At 42.2% G+C, this 14,766-nt stretch overlaps 1 protein-coding gene across 4 annotated transcripts in view; it reads right to left on the reverse strand.

Annotated features, from left to right (window-relative positions):
* Positions 1-14,766, reverse strand: part of LOC120948641 (putative ferric-chelate reductase 1 homolog) — a 47,608-nt gene that overhangs the window by 9,873 nt on the left and 22,969 nt on the right. The window contains exon 1 of one of the 4 annotated variants that reach the window (XM_049605051.1): positions 7,124-7,172. The exons of 2 other annotated variants lie outside the window; for them this stretch is intronic. The gene's annotated coding sequence lies outside the window, so the exon portion shown is untranslated. Of the gene's footprint in view, positions 1-2,927; positions 3,052-7,123; positions 7,173-14,766 lie in introns of those variants that run through there. One more of the 4 variants, XM_040365220.2, reaches the window with a different exon arrangement.

A 14,766-nucleotide genomic window follows, 5' to 3' on the forward strand; every position in this document is an offset into this window, starting at 1 on the left:
TACCTTGTGTGCCTAAACGCCCACCTTACTTCCACCTTGCCAAACAGCGTCTCGCACCAAAGGTAAATATCTGCTGGTGGTAGCCACGAGCCCACTGGAAAAGGTTAATGAGGGTGTTGAACAAATTAACAAACAAACGTGCCAACCGTTGATTGTTGGTTCAGTTTAGTGTACACCGGCCCTGAAGGATGTATTTTCAACCATAGCATAGTAGCAGGTATGAGCGCGTGTGTATGTGTGTGTGTGCACGCTTTTTTGTTGCTTTCTTTATTCCCATTTTGTTATCATCGCATTGTATTAGTCGTCTTTACTCTCTCCATGGGTGTAACCCCATTCCGCTGAGCGAAAACCGCACCATGTTTATGTCATTGCGTACGGTTATGTTAATGTTTCGGTGATTCTGCTCGTCTACTACCCCCCCCCCCCCCCCCCTCCATGTTCGGACCCACAGCAGCAACACACACACATGTGGGAGTGCAAAATCATACATCGAAACGGGTTTTACCGCTAGCGAAACGGGGCTTAGTTTGTTCTTTGCCAAATTTACCACCAAATTTACCGTACCCTGATGATCGCGAGTGCTTTTTTTGTTGTTTGGGAGGTGAACCCAAATAGCAGAAACAGGAAAGCGCCGGCTATGATGTGCCGATGACAAACGTGCACCAATCGCTCGATTATAAATGTGTACAAACGCGTAAGCTTTGTAAAGGTACGGCCAAGGTAGGTGGAAAATGCACCACACCAAACACAGTCACACTCCCACCACCAGCGCACCTGTTGGCATGATTGATGGACAGAGCAAATATTAAACACTGCTGGGTTGCTTCCGGTCTTATCTTCCCAGCACGACACACAAAGTACACGCTGTAAGCTGGTGCCGTTCAGCAACCGAAGGACATCGAACGGATGGTGAGCGTAAGCGAAGTGCACTTCCGGTTTGAAAATGGAATTAATTCCATTACTACCGCCCACTACGCTACGCATCTACGCCAGCGTCAGCGTCGTTCGTGAGGGGGGAGGGGAAAGATTTATGCCGGTGACATTGCGTTGGCATTATGGGTGCACCTTTCCGATACGCATCAATTAGTTTTCAATTGTCGTTTTACAGACCGGCTGACCTGTATAACTGTTCCTAGACTGATTTTGTCTTATTGAATCTTTGTTGAGCACTAACCACTAACCGTGTAGATGTATGTTTTTAGGATTCCATATTTCTAATAGGTTTAAGTTGAAAATGTTACCAACAATAATGCCAACAATTGTCTAGAGCATTGTTTTGCTATTTGCAAAAAACAGTACATCTCTCTTCGTCTCTTTGTAAATGTTCCCCATTCATTATCTTCTGCAAATATATGCTTTTGCACAATGCCATGAACTAATTTGCATCATTATTTTCAATATTATGTAGCTACGTTTGCCGCCTCTTCCAAAGTGAAAACGGTTTTCTCAATTAACGCAAAAATTACACAAGCACCAAATTTGCACACCAATCGATTGTTTCAGCATGATACGAAAGCAAAACGAAAAAACCCTCTCATCGCATCGAACGAAAAACAAATCAAACAAAAATCGTAAAAAAAAACAACCGGTAAACCATTTCAGCTGGTGTTGGCGCACTGTAGCAGTTACATGCGTGGTGCGCATTCCACCATCTGCTCCATCCAGCGTCTGCCAAATTGCGATTGAACAACAAGTGGCAGTGCGGCCAAGTGCCATCTCGCCGTCAAACGCTCCTCCACCTGCCGGGACGATTCGGGTGAGAGAGAGGGCACAAGAGAACTCAAACAAATCCCCTCCAGTCGGAAGGATTTATCGAGTGTTCGAATGCTAACCACCTCCTAGCGGTGGAACGCCACGAAAGAACAGTAAACGTAACGGATTATTATTACTGTTTTCCCGAAATTGTTTTCGCGGCTCGATACGCTTCGACTCGACCTGATTGATTCGGGTGCTTCGCTGCGACGGTGCTGCGGTAGCCGATGCGAATATTAATTGGCAAGCTTAAATATTCATTATGAAGTATCTTCGCTTTCCAGCCACTTGCTACTTCCTACCGTCCCGCGCCCTGTAAGAACTAAGCTGAAATGCTACTGGTTTTGTCAGGCTGCCCTACTCCCCGGCAGGCGAGTTGAAAGTGAACGGAATTCCTCTTCACCAGTGGCTCGGTATTCTTAAGTACGCGGCTTTATCGACACTCCGCAGCAGCTCCGTTTTCCGCACGATGGAAAATTGCTTTTTTCACTCCATGTATGAATCACGCGTTGGAATGTTTTATGTTCACACGAGCGCGCGCGCTTTTACACAAACACTCCGGCACTTTTGAGCACGCATACTTGCTAAGCAAACCACGGGTACATTGATACGATCGGGCAACAAATTTAGAACCCTTTTCGCAGAATCCAAACCGCCAACGTCACGTACGGGGTGATTCAACCCCTTGGCACGACCACTCCCTATCACGCCTTCATCGAAAACACTTTTCGAGCACGGCCACCATCAGCGCTTTGCAGCTGGAGAATCTTAAGGAAACCATTGTAACGAAACTGCCTACACAAAATTTACAAAGCAAGCAACACGACTCCATTTCCAAATCACGCTTTAATCACAACAGCCCACACAAACGTAACTGAGCCTATGGTGGTTTACAGGTTCCACTTATGATTCCTTTACGTGTGTCACCAAGTACAGGGCACGTTGACGTTCGCAGATCACTCAAGCGAACCCTCGATCATTAGTCACCAACAGAGGCGAGTGATAATGATCACATCACTGACAGGGAGAGCGACACAACCCCCGCACATTCGAGAACTTCCTTTCCCGCAAAACCTTCGAGGCCGGTTCCTACAGCGATCACTATCACGGACTGTCACACTGCCATTTTTACCCTTCACAAGGTCTAGCGTTCTCGGTATCGCCCTACCACTTACCACGGATACGCGTAAAAGCAAACCACCGAATAGAGCACAACGTCAACGTCCCAAGCAACAATCGAATCGAATGCCCTGCCGTTGTTGCTTCGTACAGCTCTCGCAAGCGACTGAAACCGGTGCCGGTGGACAACTGCAAAGTGCGAGAGACCCGCGTCTAAGACCTTCGCGAGATGTCTCCCTTCCCTTTCAACCGGCTCGGGCAAGGCATACACGCTGCCCGCAACGGTCAAGCACCAGGCACCGGACACCGACCTCGATCTTCGGGCATCGGCGGCAGCACTTCCTCGACCTGCGCCCGTCCTCGGTCTGTCGGTGCCGCAGTCGTCATGGTGTCGCGACAGCACAATACACATGGTGCTGCGCTTAAAACGGTCACCATGCGAGGAGCTAATTAGGCTGCAAGCTGAAAGCGAAATTAATAGCAACCGGCCGCAACAAGTGCCCTTACACCGTTCTGAGCTGTGCTCTACTTCTAATGTGTATGTGTGTGTTTTTGTTCCGTTCCTTTCTAGTTAGGTACTGCGTTAAATCAAATCTTTTGTAACAAGTTTATGGGTGGTTTGATATGTTCATAAAGTTGAGGCAAGACTGTGTCTATAACTTTGAAATCATAAATTAAGGAAATCAAGCATATTTTACAAAATTCCTTTTCTTTGGAATTTTATATGACTAATGTATCCCTCCTTATTTGGTTCTAAACTGCGCGAAATTAAAATAGCACATTACTTTAAAACATATCAGGAAGAACGGATTTGCTGTATTGCTTAACAATACTTTAATATATTGATGGTACATTTTTCAATTATTTACGATTATTGCTAAAAAAAGGTGCGAAATAAAAATAGCATCAACTGGAGTTTTGATAAATTTTTGATCGTAGCATTTCAAACATATACTTAAAATACATAATGTTCGTTCTTGGAATGAAAATACATGTAATTGTTTTAAATAACTTTAATTAATTGCTAACCACCGGGCAAAAATATAAACTATAGCGAGCGATATTCGCTTTGTTCCAAATGTTCACAGCATGCTGACCACATGACGACTGCAATATGTTTGGCAAAAATCCAGCCTTGAGTAATACAATCCATGATATTAACGGAATTTTTGTACTTATAAACATTATCTAGGCCGATTTGTGAGTCATACTGTTTCATCTAGATAATTTCATGTATTTTGCATGCAATTTTTATGCAATTTTTATGCATTAAGATCCACTCCAATAACAATTTTTTTTAGGTGACAAATCTTCCCAAATAATACGAGCATAATGACGAATGTACTCTAAGCGCTATGACTCAACTTTTGACTTGATGTTCACGTTTATCGTATCACTGGAGTTGCTACACATGTTTGAGGTTAATTTTGCCCAGAAAGAAAACATTTTTGAGCCTTTCTTGATGGAATAAGTATTTTTTTAAAAATTAGTACGTTTTAAACCCCATCAAGAGTCGTTTACGTCGATATTTATGAAATTACATGTCTTAATTTGTTGTAGAATTTGATAATCCACTATATTTAACCAAGGAAATACACGATTTTGATAAGCTTTTGTTACCTAATTCACTTGTTTTATTGTATCTACACTTATCTGTCATTTAATCCTTGTCTTTCCTCGGATTTTTGGCTCAGAGGAATTCTTCAGCATTCTGCCGACTCAAGTCTCTGTTTAAAAGATTTGAACCGTCCTTACGGTCGTAATATACCTTTTCCATACAAAAGTTAACATCAATCTTTATTTTCGTACGCCAGATGCTGCGATCAGTCCAATACTGGTAGTCTAACGAAAAAACTGATATCGATTTTGTAGATTTTTGAGTAACACTTCTTTTCTGATGTTTACTAATCGAAACTGAATCATAACCTAAACGAAGTCTCGGAAAAAATAAAGAGAAAACTATTTTTACGCAATGGTGATATTCATATTTCACACCTGTTTTTAGAAATATTCCAGCATAATTAAAAAAATATACCATCAACATATTAAAGTAATGTGCTTAAAAGGTGTGAAACAGTTTATTCTACCATTCTGGACTGAAAAAAATTACATCGGTATGTTAATTCCAAAATTACTTTAAAAATGGTGGATGGATATTTTTAATACTTAAAGAATTAAAAATTCTTCTATCTTATTACATTAGAATTTGAAGAGTTTCAAGGGAATTTTGGGAACATTTCAAATGAGATTGCAATATATTCAAAGCATTACAATATTTCATGTGCATAAACAATTATGCTGTATTGATATATTTCTGAAACAAAGTGCCATGAAAATATCGAAACATAATGAACTTTTTCATTAAAAATATTGAATTCTAGCACACACTTACAATAATTACCCACACAACAAATTATTCCATCACCTCATCTTCACACGATCCGTGCTGTTTGAGAGTTTCCGAGAACGCTGTACACTAGCCGTCGTACTGTTTAAAATTCAATCTGCGGTACAATCGCCGTCGGTGCACTTTATCGATTTTCGCACATTCTCACCGTCGTTAAAAACCATTTATCGTAATGAAGCACCGTGAACACCAGCGTGCCGGCGATCAGCTCACCGGAGCATGCCCCCTGGACGAAATATGCTACCCATGTGTGTCCCGCCGTGCAGGAAGCAACACCCACACAGCATCCACCGCATTGAGTTCGCAGCGGAAAGTGACACGGTTGAAGTTTACCACAATCCCATCATCAGCATCAGCATCATCACCATCATCCCGAGGCTCAGAAACAAAGCATCTGGGGGTAGGAGACGCGAAAAAAAAATGCACACAACGTAGGCCTGATATAATAACGGAAAACCATCGCCCCGGACTGTTAAGCCGTGAATGATTGATGAACATTTTCATTATTAATGCAATTAATCTAGCATAAAACGAAATTTAACAGCACATTACTCGTACTAACTGCTGGCTTCCGCGGTTGGTCGGTGGGTGTGAAGAAAGCTCGTCTTACTCGTTACAATGCTAGGACAATATCATTCATTTTGTGAGTTTTTTTTGTTATAATGTGTATGAACGCTCCACGATTTTCTGATTATCATCCACCGCCACTTATTCACGACACGGTGGGTCTTTGGCTAGTATTTCAGTTAGCCGATGGTCTAGCTCGGTTGCACAACCCTCTTCGTCCCGCACTTCATCTGCGTGCCCCAAATTACAACGCTGGCGAACATTGTGGTACAACACTTTGCGACAGTAGGTGGTTTACCACCGCCAGGAAAGTTTCGAGTGTTACTTCACCGGGTTAGTGACCGGGGCAGTAGAATAGCTCAGGCATTTTTCTCGAGCACTGCACAGCTCCAAAGAGACCAACTTTGCATCTTCATTCGCCACCACTGCCAGCCACAGGCGTCGAAACGTGCCAAACGATGAAGGGTCTAGTGTTGAACTAAATCCTTTTTCTATCGTCGATGCTGGGGCTGAAAATCGAACGTTGTGTACGAACAACCCTGACCTTCGCAGGCGGCCACAATACGTTGAACTTGCTGCGGGCACCACGATGGAGCGTTTCGTACTGCCTTGAGCGATGATTTGCGAATACAGTCCCTGTTGCTCGCAATTAAGAGACAGTGGTTGTTGCAATCTTGCTGCTCGTGCAATTGTGCTTTCGTTGAACGAAGCATTAATGCTATTGGCTCAAAAAGAAGGTTGAGACAATGTATGATGTCAAAGACTTTGTGTACTAGCTGAGACGATGTTTAGCAATGAGTTAAAATGTATACCTAATATTTTTATTATAGTTTTGTTTAATATATTGGTCCTATTATACAAATAGTATTTAGTTAGTGTTAGTGTTTACACATTACGCTGGGATTTTTTAAATAAATATATCCTTTTGCGTAATAAAATCAAACAGTTGAAATATATTTTTAATCTTTGAATTTAATACCTAAAATTACTAAAAATTGATTTTTAATGTCATCTCTCTTTTTTTTTAAGAAAGTTTGGTACCTTTTGCTCTAAGAAGCTTACTTTTTTGTTAAAAAATAGTGTACCTTTAAACTTTCTAACAGATTTTTGCACTTTTTAAAGATAGTTCCTACTTCGATTGTATATATGTTTAAAAAAGTTTTCCGCATTGCTTTATATTTTCCAGCTACTGCTGTTATTGAAAAAAATACTTTTACACAATTTTGTCAGGAAAGATATCTAGACTAATTTTCCATTTTCAAGTTCAGTCTTACTCACGATTTGATTAGAAATTTAACAATGATCACGAGTATCGTCTATGTATTACCTGCAAAAAAAAACAAAAACAAAATACGTTAAACCAAATATCAAACATCCTTAAATTAGAGATAAACTTTTAGCACAGGAACTGATTCTTGCTCACAAACTTCCTCCATTTGCTAATGGAGTTCAATAATCGCTACTTTTGTGGAACTTCTAGTGTAAATTGTGAGATTGGTTTCCAGACACTGCCTATTCAGTGAAGACTGATCTTCCCACATACTGATCGGTGTGGTTTCCTGTGCTAGCATGCGCCCGACCCATCAAAAGGCCGGAACGTATTTTCCCCAAGAGGTACTGATGGTTACCATCAGTCAGGGTCTGAATCATTTTCTTTGGGTTTTACCCGTTTACGTATGCTCCAGCACCGGACAATAATCATCCATGACTCATCGCCTATCATCACAACGGGTTTTATCTGTAAACCATTCATCGGAAAGAAGAACAATTCTGCAACAAAGCGGCACCACAAAGTGTGTGCGTATGATAGTGCATCCAAATGAAACATTATTGCACCGACAAACAAACTAGCTCTCGCTTCATTGGTCAGTGATCTCCGTACGCATGTCACTCTATCGTTTGCGACCGAAGCCGTGTACAAATCGGAACCGCACATGTGAACCGCAACCGTTGGTACAATCTGACCGCCAAAATGATTTTTTTTTCGCTCCCTTTTAGGACAATGTGTCGTTTGCGTCGACTTCGTGATCAGCGTGAGAATTTTCTGTGCCAAGATTGTGCCCTGCTTCGCCGAACGTGAACATCTGGTTGGAATGTTTTGTTGATTTTTTTGTAAATATTTTTCTCTCCTCCCAATGCTCGTGTGCTCGGGCTGGTTGAATGGATGGCGAGCTACGCGACTGGGGCCAGCTTTCGCAATATCTCGCCGGAACCCGGTACCAGGAAAGTTAGAATTATTTTCTGTTCGCGTGTCACTGCTTTTCACGGTCAACGATTTTTGACTTTTGACTCGGCGTTGTGCTTGCCTTGACGCACGTGAACGCAAAATCATTCGGACAGAAACTAAAGCCAACCGCTAATTCACACACACATGCAGGAGGACAAAAAAATGCAACCACCCGCCCACGATGTCAAACGGTGGTCAGTTTGGAACAGTTTGCGCTCGACACTTGGTTTCGTGAGACTAACCGCCCTAGCAGGTCGGCGATGGTGGTGGAATGTTCAGCCGAGTTTGCCGGAGCAAGCAAAAGGTCGCTAGTAATACCTGCGGCATTAACACATCGCAATGGTCGTTTTTGCCGCGACACATGATCGACGGGGGATTTTTTTTATTTCACCACGCTGTGGTATGCAAAACGGTTCAGATAAGGGGCACCATGCAGCTATGGCCGCCCGTATTAGTGCGTTTGCATGCCTGCACTGCTGGAAAGATTGGCTGTATGTACGTACGTATGTGAGTATTTGCGGTTTTTGCTAAATGAAGGATGACGGTTCTATGTTTTTGCTGCTTGGTAAGCCCTGTTTTTCAACCACAATTAGGTCACAGTATAGTAAATTCTTGGATAATTGGATAGCCGGTCGTAATGATGTGCGAATTGCTGTATCAATCAATATTAGCTTCAAATAAGATTGCAATTGAAACTAATGATGCATACGGGAGGTAAACATTATTTTTCATTATTTATAACAATCAATAATGGATAGATTAAAATTTCCTTTTTATTCTAACACGGATGCAAGATCATAAATTAATGCTCAATAAATGGCGTATTATTTCTTTATTTCTTAATTTCTTTATTTAACAAAGTTATCTAGCCATGCTGGCCTCCATAACTTAATACTAGATTCCTAACTAATATAAACACTGAACTCATGAGCAAATAAATAAAAGCTGACTACAAAAATAAATGGATAGAGATAATAAGAATTTCATTCGTCAGTAAAGGCTTTGCAAAGTTTGTTTTAGTACATTTACGCTTACGCTAGGATCGACAATGCTGTTAACAGAGCTATACGAGTTAATCATTCTCAAAAGTCGAACATTAGAACCAAATACCGTAGACCTAAAATCAGTACTAAATAAGGGACGTTGCCTTAGATACCGTTACTAGGTGCCTGAAAATTAATTTGTTCTAGAATAAACGAGGCGTCAATGTAACCGCAGATAAACTTATTATAAGAGATTTTAAAAAAATACATAGATACTTTCTACGTACAAGATTCCGCCTTTAACTTTTAAAGTCGTTCGAAGTTTGTTAACATTCCACTTTCATTCCATTTAAAAACCTTTTGTAGTCAAAGTTTCTTCGCCATTGTGATGAATTATTGGATTGAAAACAATTTCGATGAACAAAACAAATGAGAAGAACTTGGAAACAATTCATGAGTCATTTAAATTCGGTCATAACGCAATTATCACAAATTGTCATAATAAAAACGAGTATTTCTGAAGAGATACGAAAAACATAACAACTTATACACATTTCATAAAGCAAATTCTCCGGATAGAGTACATTAAAAGCCTAAATTGAAACAAAGACGGTATTAAATTACATCTGCTAAGCTTAAAGCAATTGAAATAATCATCCCGATATCTGAAGCACTGCTCAAATCTCTTCCAGACAAGAGCAGCACTTGATTGTCTACAATGATTCACCAGCAACAGCGACAAGCTCCCAACCTACAGCAACAAGATGAAGCTAAAATCTCGTTCCAAAACCAAACGTTCAGCGTTCTCCAAAAACAAACACCAGTACTCAAATTTATTGTCCCAACAATCCAGCAATTAGGTAAAGCACCACCAACTGGACCGTGCCGCGTCGTCGTAGGCTGTCGCGATGCAACAATTAATCTACTGCCACGCTTCAATGGTCTGCGCCCAAAGGCCCGAACGCTTGACGAATCTTAGGCTCATATTTCCCCAATGACCGAACTTCGGTTCCAAAATCATGCCCACCCGCTGGAGGAATATGATATGCTCCTGCTATGGTAAGGATGCCCGATACGTTCGAGCGCCCGGCCTGAGAAAACGGCTAGCGTGTGATGTAAGAGCCGCGAAACTTCAAACTCCCTCCACCCGGTTGTCGGTTTGTCGGCCTCTTGAGCAGCACCATTTTACAGCACACCATTCATCTCTCAGCAAAAAAAGCGCACTTCACTCACGCCACAAGTGTCCACAATTAATGAGCACGATTTCCCACGCTAATGCGCCGCACAGACGTCGCCGAGCGTACCTCGGCACCAGTGGCATCAATGTTCCAAGGTTCCCATTCGAGGCGGCCCCGGTTCCCGTGCACCTCCGACCATGGATTTATTCGTAATAAATCGCGACCCAAGTTCATCTTCTATCATTTCCATCACCGTTTCTTCGCCTGCTCGCAAGCAGTGACCTCTGGCCAGTATGATCAGTGCTTTCCAGGGATACACATCCACTCATCTTCTTATGCTGCTTCATTCGAAGCCACATCCAACTGCCGGCCTGACTCGAATGGGAAGAGATTTTTGGATGCTTTGATTTGCTTGTGCCGGCTCGCAACAACGAATCAAGATGAATGGAGCGCGCAGTAGCCAGCGACGGCTTGGTGCAACTTCGAGTGGGTACTTGTCGCACAAGATAGGCCTCGAGCTGGAGCCGTTGAAGCCGTCGGGCCTTAAGTTCCTCGAGTGCCATAGGAAAGTGTCATTTCACCCGGAGGGCGTCCATCGTTAGGGCTTTCTGCCTTTATCCTTCGCGTCGCAGCACTTTGTTGTATGGTTTTTTTACGTGAACGTGATTCAATACAAAGCCCAACGCCACAGCCATTGCCTGCTAACGTATCTCATTTCGGTTCACGCTCCCGTCCACGAAGTGAGGTCAAACGAAGAAATTAAGCAATCGTACGGCCAAAACCACATAAACTCACCGAAAAAAAACAACAGCGAAAGCATCCAGAAAGAAACACCGAAGTGGCCGGGAGTGAATTATTTTTATTGCCCTCCTCAGCAAATAGTAGCATCTCGTGCCGTGGCGAGCCAACGGGTGCTGCAGATTATGTCTCCCGGCCATTCCGACCTGCACACTCTGGTCTGTTTGATAAAATGCAAATTTTCACTCGCGCACCGGCGCTGGCAAACAGTACCGCAATCAGATGACGTCGGTTGCCACAGGTACGCCCGTGTGACGAGCCCGGGCGGCCGCTATGTTTAGAAGTTAATGACTATATTTCGTCTCCTAAGTGCACTCTGCAGCGTGGCAAGCATGAATTGCTGGTTCGCTTTTTCCTCATGCTCCCCTTTTCCCTTGGAGTTGATCTCAGCTTTCCCATCCGCAAACAGTCGAGTCAGTTGTGGTAGATGCTACAGCTACAGCTGCTGCCGGCTGGAACCCTTTTCTCTTTCCGTAAAGCACCGCAGGATGAGACGCGGGCGTGACAAGGGCGTCGTATTTTGGTGAAGCGAAGGTTTGGGCGCTTCCACACGATATCCGATATTTGAAGAGGCTTGGATTCATTATTTTAGTTCCTGTGCTATTTCTATACAACTAGGTACAGTACCACACAGTAGAGTGTACAATTAATGCAACAGTTTCTTGGTTTTCTTTTACTATTTTTGTAACAACTTGAATAAGAGGAATTTATTAATGAGTAAAACATTCAGTTGGTGTATTACAGTACGTGTTAACCTTTTTTTTATTTGAATTTGAATCTCGCATATGAAAAGCTTTTATATAAGGTATTAAAAAAAACCAATGGAAACTTCAAACAAAATTTACTGCAATATCTTGATACTTCGATTCGAAATGTAAAGGAAGATAATTCCACATATGACCTGGAAGCCATACCGAAAGAACTCGAAAACTCGGCTCGAGGGTATTTAAATTTTAATGACGTTCATGAGACAGCAGGGGCGCTACAATCGGGCGTAATGTTGCGCAAAGGCGCAAAGTAAAGCACATCCATCATCAAATCACCTCCCATTCCGTTCGCGATCTCTCCTGTTCCCACCGCCATGCAAGTGGATTTGAAGTTTACCGAAGGGCTTCTTGAGTGGAGTTGAAATGATTGGTTAGCGAAAATAGTTCACCAAGCCGTACCGTACCATCCCCAAAACCAAAACCTTCACGCACACTCGTGACACCGGAACAGTAACTTTGCCTGTGAGATAACTCTGCACGACGGAACAGCTCATCTAGCTCACTTTTACGCTATCCCCGTACGCACACACACACTTTGGGACATATTTAACTGAAAAAAGGGTTGAGCTATCATGAAATGAGCTTTTAAAAGCTTTCCATCTTCCATCTCTCCCCCAGCAGCAAAACCGATTTGTGCGATGCTCCAACACTTCAGGACTACCTATTGAAACCACCACCGCTTGAAGCGTTCGCTCGAGGAGTTTTAGCTGTCGTACGAAATTTTCGGCAAATCATTCCCAGCACGACCAACTTTCGCTCGATCAGCTTCCTTCCGAAGCGGCGACAGAAGCGGGCGAGCATACCTTGCGTGCAGACCGGGAAAAGCAATTTCGAGTGTAAATTTCAATTTGGCTGACTGTTTATTGTTTGCGCACTGGCCCCGGTACACCAAGCGCGTAATCTTCGGCACATTAAGTGGAGCACAGGAATTCGGGAGCGTCAGTTCTACTGGGAAAAGAGGAGGAGGGGAGGAGAGGTGGAGGCTTTTGGCAGAAGCTTGTGTCGACGATGATACAACTGTTAGTCACGGTGGCCATGTTTGCAAGCACTTTAGTATCGAGTCCACCACAACGGGTTTCAATGGCTGATCGTACCACCTAAAAACCACCCGCCCGCTGAATGATGAATGATGATGCAAAAGCAGTGTTAGAATGCTTGTTCTTCCTGCATATCTCGGTACGTACAGATGCAAAGAGGACGAACAGTTTCGAAGGGAACTTTAGCAGTATTAATTGTAATAAATAATTCATAATAAATTCCGTAAATAAGCAAAAAAAAACACACAAGCTAAGAAACAGATCAAGAAGTAACAAATAATATTATTACATTTAAAAAGGTCTACCAAACAGAAACATGCAGATCGAACGAAAATAAATTTTAAATTTCACAAAAACAACCAATGCGTTGAACTGCAAAATTGAAAAAAGATTATGAAAGGATTCAAACATAAAAAACAGAGCATTTTCAAGGATAAGAATCAACTAGAAGTGGTTTAACTCAAAAAATTAGGAGAGGTTATTCCGATTGATTCCTATAGGATTTAGAATGACTTTAAATTATGCTTCGCTTTATTAACTTTTCTATTCTTATGAAGGGCTCTTCTTGCATTCATTCTTACTAACAATATTCTGAAAAATATTTCAAACAATATTCTAGATACCTAAATTCCCGTGTTTAAAACGCATTATCATAAACACTCACAACCAACGTAAAAAGAAGAATTTTTCTCCCTTCAACAACAATGCTTTTCCAACAACTCGACTAGGCCGCGAGCGTCACCCAGCACCGTGCTAGTCTGTTCATACGCCTTTAACCCATCTACCCGCTCGCGGCCAGGCAGATGAAAAGATAGATTATTCACAATTTATGCAGACACGACCAACCGCCCCAAACCCCACGCGTGAGCCCTTCTGCAGCATCAAAGCGCTGGAAATGGTGAACGCTCAGGTGGAAAATTGGATATCACCTCCACAGGCGCCCGGCTGATGGCTGACGCTGAAGTCCAAGTGTTAGCCTAAAATCACACTTTTGCCCTAACACACACACACACGCACAATCGCACTCATCTGCCACCAGCAGAGATCCGGTACTGGCGTTTAGAGGGTGAAGCGCGTTGCATTCAATCTTGTTCGCACTTCCTTCTAACACGGTGGCTTCTTTCTAACACGGTGACAAGGCAGTGAACTTGACCGTGTCGCATTTTACGGAACACAAAGCGACAGGAAGTTCGGATTTGATACACAATTATGATGGGAACTGCGTGCTTTGTCTGTGTTTTTTTTTTTTCATCAACCCTGACACCGTTAAGCGGAAACGTATAACAGCAAAATGGAATTTAATGTTTAATAGATACAACCTGATGATTGATATCAGTGACCTTCAATGACACAACAATAAAATGACAAAAATGTGATAGATGTTTTCCTCAGTGCTGTAAATCGTTTTTTCACAATTAAATTATTAAGTTTTTAAATTACATTTGCCAACAATTACTTTCCAAGAAACTAATTGGGTCTGGTAAAGGGCTCAATAGGGCAACACACGATGAAGCGAATTAACGCCGTTGGGTGCCGCATTGCAATGGTGTCACGAAAATGGAAAACATTCCCGCCAGACAAATGGTCATGTTAACCATTCAGTGAAACAACAACGCTTCTAAAATTAATGATCAGTCATCAAACATTTTTGACATATTTTTTTAAAGAGTTAAAGAAGTATCGTTTAAAAGTATGTATCTTCTACAAATAACCATCTGTGTCGAAATTTCCTTTTCAATTTATAAAAAACCTACCTCACTTCAAGGGTTAAGCTTCTAGAGTCATTGTTGTTTAGCCGTGAGACACGCTTGATTTGCGCGAGAAATTTCAAGGTCAAAGCAAACTAAAAACAGGCCACCAAGAGCACTAAGAGCTCCCACTAACAAATTGATGTTAAGAGAGAGGGCGAAAAAAAAAACACACGAGCAACC

This window comes from Anopheles coluzzii, chromosome 2 (assembly GCF_943734685.1).
Source record: "Anopheles coluzzii chromosome 2, AcolN3, whole genome shotgun sequence".
NCBI classification, from domain to species: Eukaryota; Metazoa; Arthropoda; class Insecta; order Diptera; family Culicidae; genus Anopheles; species Anopheles coluzzii.